Genomic DNA, 17,839 nt, shown 5'->3' on the forward strand with positions numbered 1-17,839 from the left:
GTAGCCTTTAGCTCATTTCTTGCTTATTGTGCAGCAATTTATATCAAAACTAGTAGTCAAAGATGGGTTGCTGTGATTTACATGTTTCTGGCAGTGCAAGAGGGCTTCAATATATAAATGAGAATAAAGTCAGGTATTTCAAGCACCTGCCTGAGAATCAGTATTGCGAGAGTGTTTCTAGCTGTGGCTTAGTCTCACCAGGGAGAAATAAATGCCATAGGCAAAAGAACTGGAGAAAAAAACACCAGGAAGGGAGAAAGTTTGCTGCTCTCCTTTTTCCAAAATTGTGGGATTTAATATCCTCTGAACACCACAAAGTTTTGCTTGTTACACGTTTACACATTGAACAATCTTAGCCTTTGGTATCACTGTAAATAGCATGATTAAATGGTATTCTGCACCTCAAGTAATAGTGATCAATACATACAGCAATGGCCAGCAGTCTGACTTTTCATCATTCCAGAGCTGCTCCCTAAAACGTCTAGACATTTATAATTGCAACTTGTTGCTACATAAACAGTAAATTAGTGCTAAGGCTAGGAAAGAAAATGTTATTTACAGCAGAAAGGTCATTCCTTCAAAAGGAGTCTTCTGTCATACATCTGCCCTAAGTATATTTGTTACATGCAATTTGTACATTGCTAAATTATATCAACAGGAGGCTATTGAAAAAAATTCTAAACCCAGCAGCAAAAACATTAATTATACAAAATGTCTAAATAGAGAATTGAACTGGGAGTACTATCAAGAGAAAAAAAAATTAATCTTTAACTACAAATAAGTTAAATTATGTGTGTCAAGAAGTCAAATGCACCAAACAGGCAAGAAAAAATCCCAGAGAAGGATATTTTTGGGCCTGGCTTTATGTTTTTGCCTGGTCTCTATGCCAAGGCTGACAGCCCACCCTGAGTTACTTCCTGACACAGGAGAGGAAAAGGATCTTACATGGAGCCCAACCATCACCAGCTAAAGTGATTCTTGCATCCTCAGGCAGAGCTGCTCGGGTTGATGATGCCTTTTACCCACAGTTTAAAAGCTCCAGGCAAGGACAAGCCCTAAGGCTAATCAGCTGTGTGGAGTGACAGGAGCCAGCAGCAAGAGACCTCCGGCAAACCTGCACTGTACCCTCGGGGTGACCTCACTGCCACACCTCTTGCTCATCAGACCTTTAGGGACCTCATGTCTCAAGGTATTTCCACAGAGAGGTTATAGGGCTCCTCTGCTGTGGCTGACACCTTTCTTGGGTTGCTTTTCTCAATGAAGGGAGCCCTTTCATCTTCAGGTGGATGGAGCTGCACAGTCCCTTTTAATACTGATAAAACCCCCAAGGCCCTTCCATTTCTCCTTTGCATCCTTTGCTATATCAGTACAAGATGAGACCTCACTGACTTTCTTACCCCAGGGTTAAGATATTGAGTCCAGTGGAATCAATAAACACCAGCTGCTGTGGGCAGCACATATGCTCTTTCCCTTTCTGGGGAATAAGAAATGCTACTCTATCTTGTTCAAACTAAACAATCCCAGGCACTAATCCCATTTCTTAATGACACCACTATAACTTCATATTACTTTATCACTTGGGGATATGACACTGTAACATTTTATATTATTCTTAGCTAAGTCTAGAAAAAAATTGAGCCTTTCTTATTGTCCATTTGTTGAAAACGTCTTAATCCTAAAATAATATGAGAAACTTTTTTTCTCCATAGTCTATAATGCATTAATATTTTAAGTAGACTGGATGGTAGCTGTAAAGTTTCAGTAAAAAAATAGTTTACTCAAATAAAAAAGATGACATAATGGGCATTAACAATAAATAAACTACTTTTATTTTTTTCAAATAATTCTAGAGAAGTTAACAATCCAAAATAATGATGACTCTTAAATCAGTACAAATTTGCTGTCCTTATAATTCTTGTTTTCCTTCTGATAGCTATAAGTTTTGGTTGTTATTTTACACTATATAGAATCTGATTTTTTCAAGCAAGTATTCCCCAAGTTATATATTTCAGACGGAGCTTTTTGATAGCCTTGGTTTTTGACTGTTTAAATACATCACTAGTAAAAAATTAAACATGAAAAATTGAACTTAGTAAATGCTCTAGTGAGAAGATGGCACATTTTCCCTCAAAGGCATGTAATAAGAAACCCTGTTTGACCAGTTAAGCAAGAAGAAATAAAATCTTCACAGCCTATTGCAAAGCTTGCTGCAGTCAATAGAAACAGACCTATTAACATCAAAGGGGTTTAGGTTATCTCTGTACTGAATAAGTGTTTGTATTATTAGAATGGTCAGGAACAAAGGGAATTAGTTGTTACTGATAGGACAGAAATTTAGCCGTCTCCTTTGTTTTTCCTGCAGGACACATCGCCTTTGGCTGTATGAGCTTTGAGAGGCACAAGGGCTTCTCAAAGACTCAGGATAGGTAATTTTGATTTCTTTTATTTTCCTTCCCATGAAAATGAAGGAGGATACTCTCCTGTGATAGAACCAGGCCATGTGTTTTATTGCCTGCTATCTAGAGAAAGCCTCAGATGGCAGTTTAACTCCAGAAATTTAAATTAACAAAATTTCTTTTGATGGAAGTAATGATGGTCCTCCACCATGCACAAGCTCTATGAGAGAGCAGGCCACAGTCACACCATCTCTGTTTCATGTCCAAGTGACAGATCATGGCTCCTGCTGCTGCTCCTGGAGAAAGCTGACTTGGGTGTGCTGAGCTGTACAGCGCAGGGCTCCACAAGTGACACAGCAAACACACCTCAGGTCAGAGGGTGTGAATGTCCACTCGCCTGTGCACGCACCCACATCACTGTAACTTTGCTTCAGCACCCCACTGAAAGGTTCTCAAAAGCCCTGCTCTGTATGAAAGCACTCACTTTTGACAATAAAACCCAAACTACATTTAGCTTTGATGCAGTTTCTTAGATAAAATTACCTCAGCTACCTTCTTTGGCTTCTCTGCTTTTTGTTGCCTCCTAGTCTGAAATGTCTGATCATGACTGTGAGCTGTTTATCAGTTCACAGGTCTGTGCTCCTCTTCAGCCACAGGTACATGCAGCAGTAGATTTGTCTTTGCCCTGCTTCTGTTACCACAAAAATCAACAAATGTGTTTTAACTTCTTGTAATAAGAGTCTATTGACTTCCCAAGAAAGGTGCTCTCCACCTTGTGCTTGACTCAGTGCATTAAGCTGTAAACCTAAAAAAAATAGTGAACTGTGTTTCCCTTGAAAAAGAAAATTGAAAGACCTTTTTTGAAAAAGCAGAGGAAAGGTCCCTTAATGGACTTAGACTGCATTAAAGCTGTTATAAAATACCATACAGCTTATTATACTCCTGCCATTTTTATTGAGTAAGCAAAAAAAATCCCAAACAAACAGCCTCTAAAATACATCAAAATCTATTTTCATATCACCTGAGTTAACATTTAAGCAGTTTTTCTTTATTTTCTATCTGGTTTTCTTCCTTTCTTTTTAATTTACTTTTGTACTGCTATGTTAGATGCTAGGAGCAACAGTTTCCATACAAGGTGATGGCCACCCAGCTTATCGATTTCTCATTCAGTTATGCCATGACATATTCAAAGAAGTAAAAATGTTACAAATCAGTTCAGTGCCATTGGTATCAGTAGCAGCAAAGACTTTAAATGTGTGAGTCAGCATTACACCAGCTGAAAGATCACACCTTGGATATATCAGGTACCACAGCAGGAAAAGGGCCAGTAATTAATCAGGTGGAAGGTTTTACTTTTAACAGTGACCTGGCAGGAGCTGGTGACCAGTTGAACATGTATGTCTGGGAGAGGTCATCATCACTGCGGGGACAGCACACACTCAAACACACACACCCTCATGCTGAGCATAAAATAAAGTGTCAGGATTCCCTTTTCCTCCAAGCCAGGTTGATTCAGTGGGTCGGTTTGAGGGAATGATTGCTTGGATTATCTCTCAATGCCCCATTCTACTTTTAATAGCAGGTATAAAAATTTTATCTGATTTTCTACTTTCCTCTTTTGAAATATTAACCATTGATAAATTATTAACCTAAATATAAAGTGGTACAAATGTACATAGATTTCATAAAGAAGTCTGCTTAGGCAGGCGACATAATGGGACTGCTTCTGCCACCCAAATAGATCAAAAACCAGCTCCTCTTTTCTTTTTTTTCTCTCTTTTTGTTTTTTTATGCTCATTGGCCCAGGTATTTCCAAGGTAGCGGCAACTTAAGCTGCCTGTTTTTCTCAAAAGGTTAATATTAAGGGGCCCCAAGAAGCCTATTCATGCACCCTAAAACAGTTTCAGTACATTTTTGCTTTGAACCACCCAACATTCAGCTAAGCTGCTCTTAAGAGACCCCAGCAGTAGAGACTATGAGGCCTCCCCTACTTGTTAGCACTGTACCAATTTTTTGTCCCTTGAGGTCTAACTGAACTACATCCCTGGTGACCTCATCAACCTGATGTCCTTTGCTTTATGCTCATATAAAAAAAAAGAATAATCTAAATGAAATACCATAGCTATTCTTGTGCCTTCATCTTTATCCTCTTTTCCTTCTGACAACACAAGTCAGGTTATGTCCCCACAGTTCATACCCTTAAAAGCTTTGGTCACTCTCTGCCCACTTTCCTGGGATTCCTTTAAATGGTGTTTGTGGAGGGAGCTGAAACTACATGACCACAGCAATGTGTTCCTCATGGTGAACTGCATCCCACAGTGGGTCCAGTCACCCTGGAAAATGAAATCCCACTTGGGACCCTGGCCACAAGACACAAGGAGGAACATGATAGCTGTGGATTGCAACTCCTAAGCACTATCCTGCAAAGCAAAATATTGATGTTTCATGACGTGGCAGACGTTGTTCCATTGGTCCCTGAAATGACAAGAATTCTACCATAAAGAGGAGGAAAAATATTATTTTATAGTCATTACAATTGCAAAAAATTAGGAAAATACAGAAAAAGGGGATATTATGTAAGCTCTTAGCGACAGGAGAAAAACTTGCAGCTCACTCAGGCACTGTATTATGGACTTCAAAGAGACACTGTGTAAATCATTTGAGAACCAGCCTAAATGCCACAGTGGGTATTGCTTGTCCTTACATAATTCCAGCAGCTTTAGCACTATGAAGAAAAATGTAAAATCTGGCCCTAATTTGTATTTGTATTTGAAACCTGGTAAATTACCCTGGATATTAGCTGTATTAAGTTACCATGAAAATATAAGCCTTAACAAAAGTAATTAGCACTCATACCTTGTTTTACATTGGCAATGCACTTTGTGGATAAGAGAATAACAGTGGTATTAAAATCATGCATGTTGTGCTTTATCAGACTTGTGTATTATAGCCCTTCAGGTTAAAGGGTTCAGAATAATGAAAGAAAATCCAGGTACAATTTCCTGCTGCTGTTTTGCTGTAATATCAAATCCTTGCAGGGTTAACTCTTTACTTGCTAGATTCCCTATGTGTTTGCAGTTTCAAGTTGCTATGAGATCATTTGCAGTACCGATGCAACTTTTTGCTTCCTTCAAGAATTATGGGAAGTGTTAAGTATGAAAAAAGTGGGAATACAGATAAAGAAACTGGTAGCAGAAATATGTCTGGATTTCTTTCCCCAATTTTAAAATGTGTATTTTTTTGCTTTGAAGACCATAGGCAGAAGGATCACTGCATATTCAGGGGGATGTGCTTGCACCTCTATTTTTTGCATAGGTTTTTTTTATTTCTGCCTTTCCCTTCAAGGAAAAGTAATATGCAGAGCTGCTGCCCTTCCCCACGCTTGCCATAAATCACCCCTTTTTGTGTGGCAGGGCATTTACTGGAAACATGGTTATAGTGACAAAAATGCTCATATGCAACTCATTTCTGGGCTAATTAAACCAAGATACAACTGGGCTGTGAAGTGGCTGATGGTAATCCCAAGCCAAATCAGGGCTTATTACCAAATTGCCTTTTCTGCTGTACAACACAGCAAAATGACTTCTTGAGTCAGCACTCATCTTCACTGCTTCAGCTCAGCTGGACTCCCTAAGAGAAGAACAAAAATCTAAGGTTTCTCAGAGCTCAAGGCTTTCCCTGAGGAGGATATCAGATAATAAAGATAGCAGCCAAAATAATCTAGGACATTTTACCATCAAAAAAATTATTTCATTGATCACCATATATCACATTTTCTGACACATGTAAAATTAAATGAAAGCAAGTTATCTTTAATGTTCTCTCAACTTAAAAATAAACATTTCATGAGTGCTCTAAATATATATATACCATATATATGGTATATATATATATATATGGTATATATATTCATGGGCTTTTTCTCAGGAAGCATGACAGTTTTAACTATCTACATGAAAGAAGGAATTTTCTTATTCACACATGGGTATCCTGGGAGGCTTTTTTCCAGAAGTTAATTTCAGTGTGTTAGGATAGAATGGACATTCAATGGGTAAGAAAATCATCAGCCTCTAGAAAATCCTGCAAGAAGCATTTTACTAAACCCAGAATTCTTGAAGGGGATATAAGCCCACAAACCCACATGCCTCAGGCTTTCATGCAGCCTGTAATTACCAGAGGTTAAAACAGATTTTTGTGGGCAATCTTCTCCATAATTAAATACTGTGGGGTTTCTTGCACTGTGTCTGCAGGTTCTATCAGAGGCAGAATTGCTAGAAACAGAATTTATGAACAGACTGGGATTAAAGTCTGCTCAGTCAGTACAAATTTTTACATTAGAAACTAACACCTTTCATAGAAGTAGAGGTATTCTTTAATTGAGGTATCAAAATTAATTCCAATATGCATAAAATAATCATGATGGTTTGATAACTCTCCTAATATTTTGTGCTAGGTTGGTTTGCTAACGTACAACACTTGATGTAATCCAGCTGACTTCTGTAACAGGACAGAAGGTAGACTCAGTTCTGTCTCAGTATTAACATTCAAAATACATCAGTTCTCATATTTATAGGAGTATGGAGAGTGCCCCATAGAGGGGTGTGCATTAGGTAGGAAGTCTCATGTATTTATTTTTTTCTCACTGCATTACATCCCTGGGCTGACATCCCTGGATATGCTCTTTTCCATCACCATGACATGCTGTGTTGAGGTAATGCATTGTAAGTGAAGCAAGTGTTGCCATAAAGAAATCTTTCATAAAATCATGTCAATGGAAAGTAACACATTCCATTCAGACCAATCTCCCTGATGGAAAAGGGTGCTTTGAATAAGCAGAGATTGTCTAGCTCCATGGATAATTTATCAGTGCCACCAGCTGATCTCTAGAAAAGGCTTAAAAATAACAAAAGACAACTAATCCATTTTTTTTTAAAAAAGGGGGAAAAAAAAAAAGATTGAAGATGTGTTTCAAAAGCTCATTGGTGCTCCTGGCATTAAAAAGCTTACCCTGGTGCATTTCATCGATGGCTTTAGACTATTCATCATATCATTTGCATGAAGAGGCTTACAGCTCTCCCCAGACAGAGAGCGGATTACAAATGTTCCTAAGTCAATAGCCTTCGCATTTTAAAGCATTTGCTTATTAAAGGCTACTTTAAAAAGTTCAGAACCAAAACCTTGCTATTCCTGTTTGACAAGAAAACCTTGGCAGTTCCCTAATTCTCAGTATAAAAATGATGCTTTACATTTCTTCAGCAGTTTCTCTCCTAGGAACTCCAGGTGCTTTGGATAATTAACATAACTCCAATATGTATCCCTCTGCAGTAGAGAACTCTTTACACCACGCTCTCTCAAGAAGAGGTCACAATGCTGGCATCCAAAGGCAATCAATTCAGAGCTTGGATTCCTACTCATGTGAAGTGTTTTTTGATAGATTACTGATGGATTTGATAGATTGTTTGGTGTTGTTAGGGCTGAAGGACCTTCCATGGGCACACTGGCTGACCTTCACAACAGTGAAGGATTGTGCCCAGTGAATCTCTAAGCTCTTAATCCCATGGATATGGCCCCAAGATTCAGCCTTTCTGCATTCATTTGTATGCAGATGTTGTTCTGTCTTTGCTCAGATCTCAGAAGAGGAAAAGGCAATGTGATCATACTGTCTGCACACTCCATACTGTGTCCTTGCAACCCACAACTCTCAATCTATGAAGAATTCTAAGCAATTTTGGCATAGTAAAAGAGACTCTGCAGATGGTCCAATAATTTTATGGGGAAAAAAAAATTATAGGTCTCAGCACTCAATCTATTACTGCAGTAGAGCTCTAGGGATATAAGACAGAAATCCACAACAGACTCTGTTCATCAGCCAGGATGCCCATGGACCAGGCTATTATACTGGGACAGATAAAGCAATTCAAATTCCAGCAGAGACAGGGAGAAATATGTAGGACTAATAATACAATAACATTGAAGTGTTTGTACCTTTATCTTAATTCTCACTAAAGGCTGTAGCAAAAGGATTATTCTGTATTAAGAAAAATAAAAGTATTTAACAAATTTAATAAGAATTCAAGGTGCAAATAGACTGTTGCAGAGTCAGAGGCAACATTTATTTTCACTGACTTGTAAGCTGTAGCTGTAGCCAGAATTTCACCCTTTTTCTAATAGGGACGAGACAGGCTGGTTTGGAAAGTAGAAAAAAAACTATTGGGCCCAAGACAAATAGCAAATATTAGATCAAAAGAACCAGACAGCCTGGTGGGGTAGAGGAGAAGTTGCACCTGTTTTACAGGTGATGATTTTTCCTTTATTGATCTAACTGAAACATGCTGGTTTTGTGGGATTACTAAACTGAAAAATAATAGGAAGAGAATGCAATGACATTCTAGTAAGAAGCCTTTGTGCATGATATTTACAATTGTATTTGGATCATATAGATGGCTTAAAAGAACATAGAATTAGTTTTAACAATCCCTATTTTTTCCCAAATGAACCCACTGGTGGGCTGATTTTTCTGCAGAATCCTTCCTAAATATTAAAATCTAGAGAAAAAAAAAAAAAAAAAAAAAAAAAAAAGAAGAAGAAGAGAGTGCCAAATTATGCCTTTCCTATATCTGTGAAAGAGCTAAAAGAAGTTTCAAGCTCTCATACAGACCACTACCCAGAATATTTTTACCAGTATGTTGTTTCACTTGCAGGGAACGGGCTTTTCTACTGCAAGAGTAAATCAATACCATTTTATAAATTGTATCAGTGTAAAAGTTCTTAGTAGCTGGGTAGTATATTGCCCTTTCTGACAGATATAAGATATATTACTACAGGTACCTTAATACATGACTCTACTCTCATGGTGCTATACCATATTTATACTAGAATTTTAAAAGTAACTTCATATTTTGTGCTATAAAAAGGTTATCTAATATTATTTAATACTTATGCTTCATATCTCTCCCTCTTTTCTCCCACTCAGAGGGAAGAAGAGTTTAATATTCTTCCACCCACTGCATGTCTTACTTGTCTAAATATATAATTTCTTTAGGTCAGAGTCTTTTACTTAAAGTGAGCATGTGTGTATCTGCCTATGTGTTGTGCTGAGCAACCTGGGTGCGGTGATAACTGCTTGGCAAAAGCTGGTGAAGGGATGTACTGGCCTCCACCCCGTTTAAATTTTTTAGAGCTGTTGAAGTAAACTCAAAAGATGCACCCTGGATGAATCAGTGGTCATGGGTTCAAAGTAAAATTTACTGAGTGAAACATGAATATCTGGTAAACACCCAAAGAAATAATAGATAACTCTAATGGAACCAGTGCAGTAGTTGGATCTCATTTAATCAGGGCTGCTTAGCAATATTATGATAATAGAAAAATGAATACTAAGAAAAATCTTAACCATAGACTAGCATAGTGAGCAGATATAGGTGCAAAGAGATGTGGCTATAGATATAATTTAGATGTAGATGATGGATCTATTGGGGGCACTTTTGTAAAGAATTTTCTAAGTATTGGAAGCCCAAATACTGGGATAAAGTTCTGAGTCTCAGTCTCCATCTGTGGCACAGGGAACTATCACACTGCAGTCCAGTAGGGCAGCCTCCAGATGTTAATTAAGTCAATTCAAGCTGCTTCAAGAAATATCAGCTAAAACACATTGGCTGGTGTTCTACCTTAACTTCCTAATGCTGGCATAAGTGACTTACAGCACTTGCAAGCTGAGGATATGAAAGGGGGAATGAGACTCTTGACTGGCTCAGTGACAGAGTTTGTCTGCTTTGGGGGATTGTTAATTATTATCCTCTTAAGTGAATCACCCTCATGTGGAGCTTATCAGTCCAGGTAAGTAGACAGGCTGTTGAGAGAAAAAACTCTGTGTCTCACTTTGACCTTCATTTAGCAGTTTCTTCTTTAAAATGTAGCCCTAACGTGTACGGTATTTATCCTATTCAATAGATGATTGCACACCACCTAATCTCTTGATGTTGGTCTAATCCATCCATGCCATGGATTTGTGTTACTGTTGCCAGTACTGGACTCTTTATTTATCACAGTCACTCTCACTACATCTTCTCAGAAAGCTCTATCCATCAAGCAACTGTTCTGATCTGTGGCATACCAGGGTAACAAGAAATGCTTTGTTCTGACTGTATATTTTTAACCTATTTTGAGTCCTCACACAAATTAAAGTCAGAGGAGCACCAACTGAGATGGTTCTCTGTGTCATGGGGGAGCAGCATGAGCTGTTTACAACACTAGGATGGGCTTTCAGTGGTGATGGGCAACTTCTACCTATCCTGAACGTTTCTCTCAGGACTTTTCTCAGCCACCCTAGCTCCGTTTCTCACAGGGGTGGAGAGGAGGCTGGCGAGACACCACAGTGCAGGATTCACCCTAATGACCCAACGGGCCTGAGGAAACAACCTTCCCAGAGGCAGCAGCACACAGGAACTGCCCACTAGAGAAAGGGGCTGTGTTGTCCTCAGTCATTCTCAGACAGTTCCCAGATTGTTTTGTGTTTCCAAATTTGTCCTAAAATTTTCCCTGCAACCCAGAAAGGCACCATGGAACACACTGGTGAATCACCAGCACCAGTCTACCCATCCTGGTCTTGCCATCGAAACCACAGATCAGTGTTGAGGGGCTGGGAAGGGCAGGAGGAGTGGGAGAAGTGCAGAGAAGGGGATGTTTGGGTGAGTTTTCTTATCTTGGGCAGGATTCTTCTGTCCCTGACAGGGGCATCAAGTTTGAGATTTAGGCCTGATCCAGAAGCTCTTCTAGAAAATCTCACTTTATGAATAAATGTGTAAACTCTACTAGAAAAATTACACTCATCAAAACATTCATAAAGCTATGAATATTTGCACACAAATCTAAAGACTTATAAAATTACAGCCTAAACCATTTTCCAAAGAAGTTCTCTTTAATTGGCACAAGGTGTTGAATTATGCAGAACAGATCTCAACAGAGATTTTTTTTTTTTTTAATATAAAGTTAATTACTTTATCTTGGTGTGCACAAGGAAGCACAATGCTTTTTGCAGTGACTCTTTGTATCAGAGACAGCTAGTATCCATGTTAGTCTGTTCATGTAATAAAAATCAAATTGCATCAATTCCTTAACAAAGCACAGCAGAGGCTTCTCTTAATAGAATCCTTATTAGAGAATCAGATACAGCTATCTCCAAAGAAAGGATTTTTAAAAGGTACTGGGATTTCTCTGTAGTTTATTAGATAGAGCAACACTGGAATTAGCTGCTGGGAGATGTCAGGCTGGAATAAGAACTGCTGGGTAGAAGCAGAGGCAATTAGGATACCCTCTGGTGTTGACATGATTCAATGGAATTTTTTTATTTCATGAGCCAAGCTGGAGAGGTGAAAGGGGCAGAAGTGCTGCCAGTTGACATTTTGACTCTTCCATTTCTATCTGTGGAGACCTCCCTCATATGCATTTCACTCCCAGGCAAGACCAGGGCTGCAAACCAAAACCCATTCAACTCTGCAACCATTCCTGAAGCCCCAGCACAGGAAACACAGCGAAACTGGGAGCTCTGGGGGTTCTGCTGTGATGGGATTTGGCTCAACCTCCTTCCTGTGCCCCAAATCCCAAACAATTTAAATTTGGGATGAAAATTAATCCAGATCTGGGTTTGAGAATTTGTAAGCAAGCAAGCGAATTTTGCACGCCTTTGTTTTTGTGGAGAACAGTTCTCACAGGCTCCCTAGCCTGAAACTGTGCTCAGTCTGAGCCCTGAAGCACGAGGGTTGGTAGCCCTTGTTGTTTGCTCCCAGCCAGCGTTAAGTGCCTTATCTTAGCAGAGCACACCCCGTTGCCGTGGGACTCCTCTGGAGAGCAATTAGCAGTGGCAATAATGACAGCAGGGCGCTGGCAGCAGCAGGGCCACGCTCGGGCTGTGGAGGAACAGACCCCCATGCCAGAGCTGCTCTCCACAGCTCCCCAAGCCATGGCAGGAGGTTGGCAGGGTGTTTAGAGGCAGCCATCAGGGCTGCCCAACCAACAGCCACTGCAAACCCCTCCTGGTGACTTCAGTCCTTCAGAGATTAAGGTTTTGGAAATTCCAGTTTGTGACATTTTAAATTACTGGTGCCAGACCCCTCAGTCACCACTGCTTATGGTGTTCTTGGCCACTGCCTTTAATTTGTTTGTCTATAATGGCCATGCAGAGTTCAGTGTACACTCCAAACTTGTGTTCAATGTGATGTTGATAGCAAAATGCCAGGCAGCACCACGGCATCCAGGGTTATCCTCCTTCCTGCAGCATCCTCTTGCTCCAGCACTCCAGAACTGCTGAAGTGGGGAAAGCAAAATTGCTTCTAAAACATCTTGCCTCTTCAGAGTTATATTTTCTCTCCTGTCACACTGCTGTATAAAAGGTTTTACAGAGCAGGATTTCAAAATGAAACTTGTTTTCCCCTTTCCTCTCTCGCTGTGGTGCTTTAGAAGTGCATGGACAACACCTGCAATACAGAGGAGGTTAAAGATTCAACAAGAAAACTCTGTGAGGGTTTCAGGATTTGGAGAAGGAAGAGAGCCAAAGGAAAGGAGTAGGAGCAAAGGCATTGCTTGCCAAAACTGAGGGTGTTTTGAAATGGCTGTGGAGCTGGATCAGAAGGAGAAATGACAGAAAGTTATGCATTCCCATCTTCCCCTTCTCTTTGTCTTCATCCTCCAGGAAGACAAAAAGATTGCTTCTTTGCTTGGGGATATGCCAAAACTGAGGCAGGAGCAGCTACTGGTACCTCACTGTCACAGCATCAGAGATGTGCCGAGGCTGATGCTGAACCCTCATCAGCTGCCAAACTCCGAAAAAAGCAGGCAAGAGACAGTTCAGCAGCACTTTCTGTATTCATTCCCTCTGACATGAGGAGTCTAACTGAGCTGTCACCCTCATGCCCTGCTACAATCAGCAGCACAGATGGGACCTTCCACAGAGACGTGGTGTCTTGTGTGGGCTGAGTCACACACTCCAAAGGATCCTAATTTCTGAAACTGTTCCAGATACAACTGTCTGGAAGTGTAGCAGAAACCTTCAGCAACTCTGTCCCTATCTCAGACCCTGAACAAAAGAAAATCTGTAGCAGTGGGTGCAAAGATACATGTTTAAACCCCTAACTTAACCATAAATCATCCGCTTAAAATATGTGCCCTGATGAGCTGCACGTTCTGTTTTTTAAGTAAAAAATTACCTGTAATAATTTTAACTAGCACTAGCTGTTAAATATAAGCATTGTTAAACATGCTTTAAAATGCCCTGAAGACAGCAGCAGCATGACTTTTGGACAGTTCCAGCTTCAACCCCTTCTCAGTTTGCACTGCTGTGGCAAGGGCATCTGGTCCCGCCCTCTGAATTTTTGTTTCCCACCCACTTCAGGCAAGTGCCAGGAAAAAGTGTGAAGTGCTTGTCTCCAGCTTTCAGAGGCATTTGAAGACAAGAGACAAGTTTAAGTGGAGTTTGGCATCCTGTGGGGTGAACTTTTCCTGGCAGCCAAAGCAATATTGAGCACTATCATTCTCTGCTGTACACATCTTTGCCTGACCTTATCCTGGACGCATCCCCTTTGACTTACTTCTTTAAAGAGCCTAATAGATTTTCTTTAGCTTGAGGCAGAGCAAACCTCTGCTGGATTGAAATAATGTAGAAGTATTAGAAAAGATTGGTGCTGGGAATTTTTTTCCCCTCTTCCCCTCGCTGCACGATAGGAAGAAAATATATGACCTAAATCTGCCAAGAACCTTCAAAGGAAAGGAAGAAACACGTGTGGAAAAGCATTAGAAGGCCACCCGGCTCCCTGTAATTATAATGAGAATGTCACCATTGCTAAATGAATAGAAAATAAACAGAATAAGTATTAAATGATTATGGTTTCCCTCACGTATTTCTTTTCATCTATTCAGCAGCAGATAGTTTTACAACACGGATAAATCTTCTCGGATGTAAACAAGTGTGGAGCAGCCGGTGTGCGCAAAGCGCAATCTCCAGCAGCCCCTGCAGCCCCCGGCTGGGCTGGAGCCTCCATCCCGCCCAGGGCTCCAGCCCAGCTCGGCTCGGGGATCTTCCCGAGGTTTAAAACGCTAGAACGCACTCAGGTGCAGGCTCCAGAGCTACCAGCTCATCGCTGCCTCTTGCTCTGAGCCCTGCGCCGAAGGAAAACTTGTGCTGGAGTCAGGAGGGTTTGTGGAGTGGGAAATGCTCTTTCTGCAGGAGCCCGTGCTGTAACTCCGCAGGGAGAGGAAAGCTTTGCAAACCTCTAATACTTGGGAAGAAAAAAAAAAAATCAAGATTTTTTTTTTTTAAAGAAACCTGGATCTCTTCCGGAGGCTGGATGTAGCCTGCCACATTGCTTTCCATTGGTCTGCCTTGTCCCTGTACTAGAGACACATTCCAGCCCCTAGCCCTGACTGACTCTATAGGGCTGACAAAAATAATGTAGTTACACTCTTAAGTTCTTGAATTTCCCAATTTATACCTTGATATGTTGACCAAGTGGCTTTCCATTTCATCTCCACAGATCCAGCACTGACCTGCTCACCTATTGAAACGCAGTAAGAACATAAGACAGGGACCGTGTCCCTTTAAATTCACTAAAATGAGTTAACCAAGTTCCCACAGGCAGCTACACAGCATCAGGTACCCTGTGCAGGGAAACTTCAGTGTGGGGACTGTTCCAGCTGCAAAATCTATAAGCCAGTAAGAGTACGGAGCTGAGCTGCTTCGCACCCCCAGGGCTCTGTCTCATACTGCTGCCCATCAGAGATGCTCCCCAGTTTGGTTTGAGCTGCTCTGTAAGAACCACCCAATTGCAGAGCTGTTGGCTGGCAGTGAGCCCCTTTACTTTGCTGAAGTGCAAACATGAACTTCAACATATTTGCCTCAGAATCAGGATGGTCTGAGCCTGGTGTTTTGCTAACACAAGAGAAAAGAAAATTTACAAATTGTTCTTTTCTTTGCCAGACTGCTTCCCAGGCAGGTTTTGAGCAGAGCTAATTTGACACATCCCCACGGGCCTCCCTGGTGACAATTATGCAACAGACCCCTCTCGTGTGGGGCATTTCACACTCCTCAAGCATGCATCTGGGAAGAGATCTGTTTATATTGTATTTATATCCTTCTTTGCATCCCTGAGCTGCTGAGTGCTGCATGCCCCTCTCCAGCTGCCCACAGTCTCCAGCCCTTCCCTCCTGCCCCTTCTGTTAAGTACCTACTGTGACTTTTCTCCTCTGCCCTGTCCCCTTGTCAAGTCACCCTCCTGCAGAGCAGCTGCTGTTAGAGCAGATGTAAAACGGTTCAGTAACGCTAGCTAATATTAGCATTGACACCAGCACAGAGAGGAAATAAATTCTTTTCTGGGGGGAGAAGCACAAATTACTTAATGCTGCAGATCAGAGCAGCATCCATAACAATGCTGGAAGAGAACTGGTTTAATATCTACTTGAGTATAACACACAAAGAAAAGCGGAGTCCACCAGCAGCCAAGGTACAGCCTGTCCCAGGGTAAAACCTGTGGTGATTCCTCCCCAGCCTTGCAGGACTCTGGTCATTAATCTAGAATCTATATCTCAGTCCATAAAACACACTTTCCAAAGGCCTTTTCCATGACAATTACAGCTGGCACTGGCAACACTGGAGAGGTAGTTGAGGCATGTTGAGATGGAGGGGCTGCTTGCTGGCACAGCTCATAAAGTGGGATGATGAGCAGCACCCAGGCATGATCAATCCCCTGGCACAAGCCATGCAACAGTCTGGCTGGTCAGTGGGAAGAGAAGAGGGGTTTACAGTGGATAGGGAACCTAGATGGAACGTTGGGAGTGACTTGAAGAGGTTTCAGCTTCCTCTTCAGTCAAGCAAGAGGAGCTTCTCATGGCTATGTGCATTGCTCAACAGTCAAATCCTCTCTGTGCTCCATACTGACGCCTTCACCTCCAAAACCTGCTTTGCCAATGGTCCTGGTTCCAGCCCAGACGTGCAGGGATGGAGCTGTTGCACAGGGTTCAAGGACTCTGAAACAATTCTGCCTGCAGGAATGTCCCGTCCTCTGTTGCTCCAGCACAGCTCCTACCCAGAGAAATGGATTTACTCTGCCCTGAATGACTTCTCTAAGGCAGAAGTGTAACCAATGATTTATGGTGGCCTTGAGCTGGAGAGGAATCACATCTCATTGCTGTGTTACATGCCAGGTTTTCTGTGTGTACCAACCTTAGTAAGAGATTTACACCTGCCTCTGAAATCTCAGGTACAAGAGGGATTTGACAGGGTTGGGATGACCTAGTATGCAAATGATTACTATCCTGACCTGGAAACTCCTCTTGTTTCTCCTTTGTTCTTCATTTGGGATGAAATCAATGAAAGCATTCAGCTAAGTCAGTACCAGCTGCCCTAGTGGGAAATACCTTCAAAGGGTCCCTTTTGCTGGTGCTGCAATGCTGAACATAGCTCAGGAAATAAGGAAACATGTAGAATTTGGGAACTGCATCCACTGACACCACCAGTAATTGGCCCATTGCCCCTTTGAGGAGTTCTAATGGAAATCTTGGCCAGTGATGGGAGTGTTGATGTGTTAATCACCAGAGGACACATCCCCCTCCATTGTTGGCCAGTTCTGTGGACAATTTCTGCTCAGGTTATAGATTGGTGCATCATGTACAACACAGGGTAGCATATCCAGGCAGAAAGAAAATAATGAATTCAACACAAAGAATCAAGAAACTAAACTGTTTAGATAACCTTAGGCTTTTTCTGCTAAGAAAATCAATATGGTTAGAAGCTGGAAAACTATACCTACATTGCCAGCAGAGTGAAGCTGCAGAGACACAGAGAAACCCATATGAATGACCAAAACAGTTTTGTTTCCTGGGGTTTTTTTTGCTTATGTTACCTTTTAAAAACAATTCTAAGTGTTTCACTGTAGTTTACACCTATCTCTTAAGATACCTTTGCCTGTAAAGTTCAACACTCTTTGTATCCAAAATCTTGGTTCTGAGTCTCCTGTATCTGAAATGGTACCGCGCTAAGAGCTCCCTTCCCTTTTGATGATATCTGTTATTAGAGCACAGAAAATCTGGCATAGAAAAGACTGTTTCAACTTGCAGTTTCCCAGCGTGGGTAGTTTATTCTCTGTATTCCATTCACACATTTCATGTCCTCACCCCAACAGCCAACATGGGTGCTAATTAGCAGTTACACTTCTCCTGGCAGGTTGTGTGGGCACCCTTCAAGTAGCACTTGACATGAATTTAATTCACATCACGGATTAACTGCTTTATTATTTGCATTGCAAAAGCACCAGCAGGTCCCAGGTAGGGCTAGGACCACAAGCCACAGAGGAGGGAGAAGGACTCCCAGCAGCGTGGAAAATGTAATTAGGTGTGAGGGTATTAATAAGCCTCAAATGACCCAGCCTCAGATGGGACCCATATCCACACCTTTCCCC

At 41.3% G+C, this 17,839-nt stretch overlaps 1 long non-coding RNA gene across 1 annotated transcript in view; it reads right to left on the reverse strand.

The window, feature by feature from the left end:
* Positions 1 to 5,948: 5,948 nt before the first annotated feature.
* The window catches only part of LOC147652269 (uncharacterized), a 57,828-nt gene continuing 45,937 nt past the window's right edge, over positions 5,949 to 17,839 (reverse strand). Inside the window, exon 3 of the long non-coding RNA XR_015289230.1 lies at positions 5,949 to 6,026. This is a non-coding gene — a long non-coding RNA (uncharacterized LOC147652269). The remainder of the gene's footprint in view (positions 6,027 to 17,839) is intronic.

This window comes from Cyanistes caeruleus, chromosome 7 (assembly GCF_971803275.1).
Source record: "Cyanistes caeruleus chromosome 7, bCyaCae1.hap1.1, whole genome shotgun sequence".
NCBI lineage: Eukaryota > Metazoa > Chordata > Aves > Passeriformes > Paridae > Cyanistes > Cyanistes caeruleus.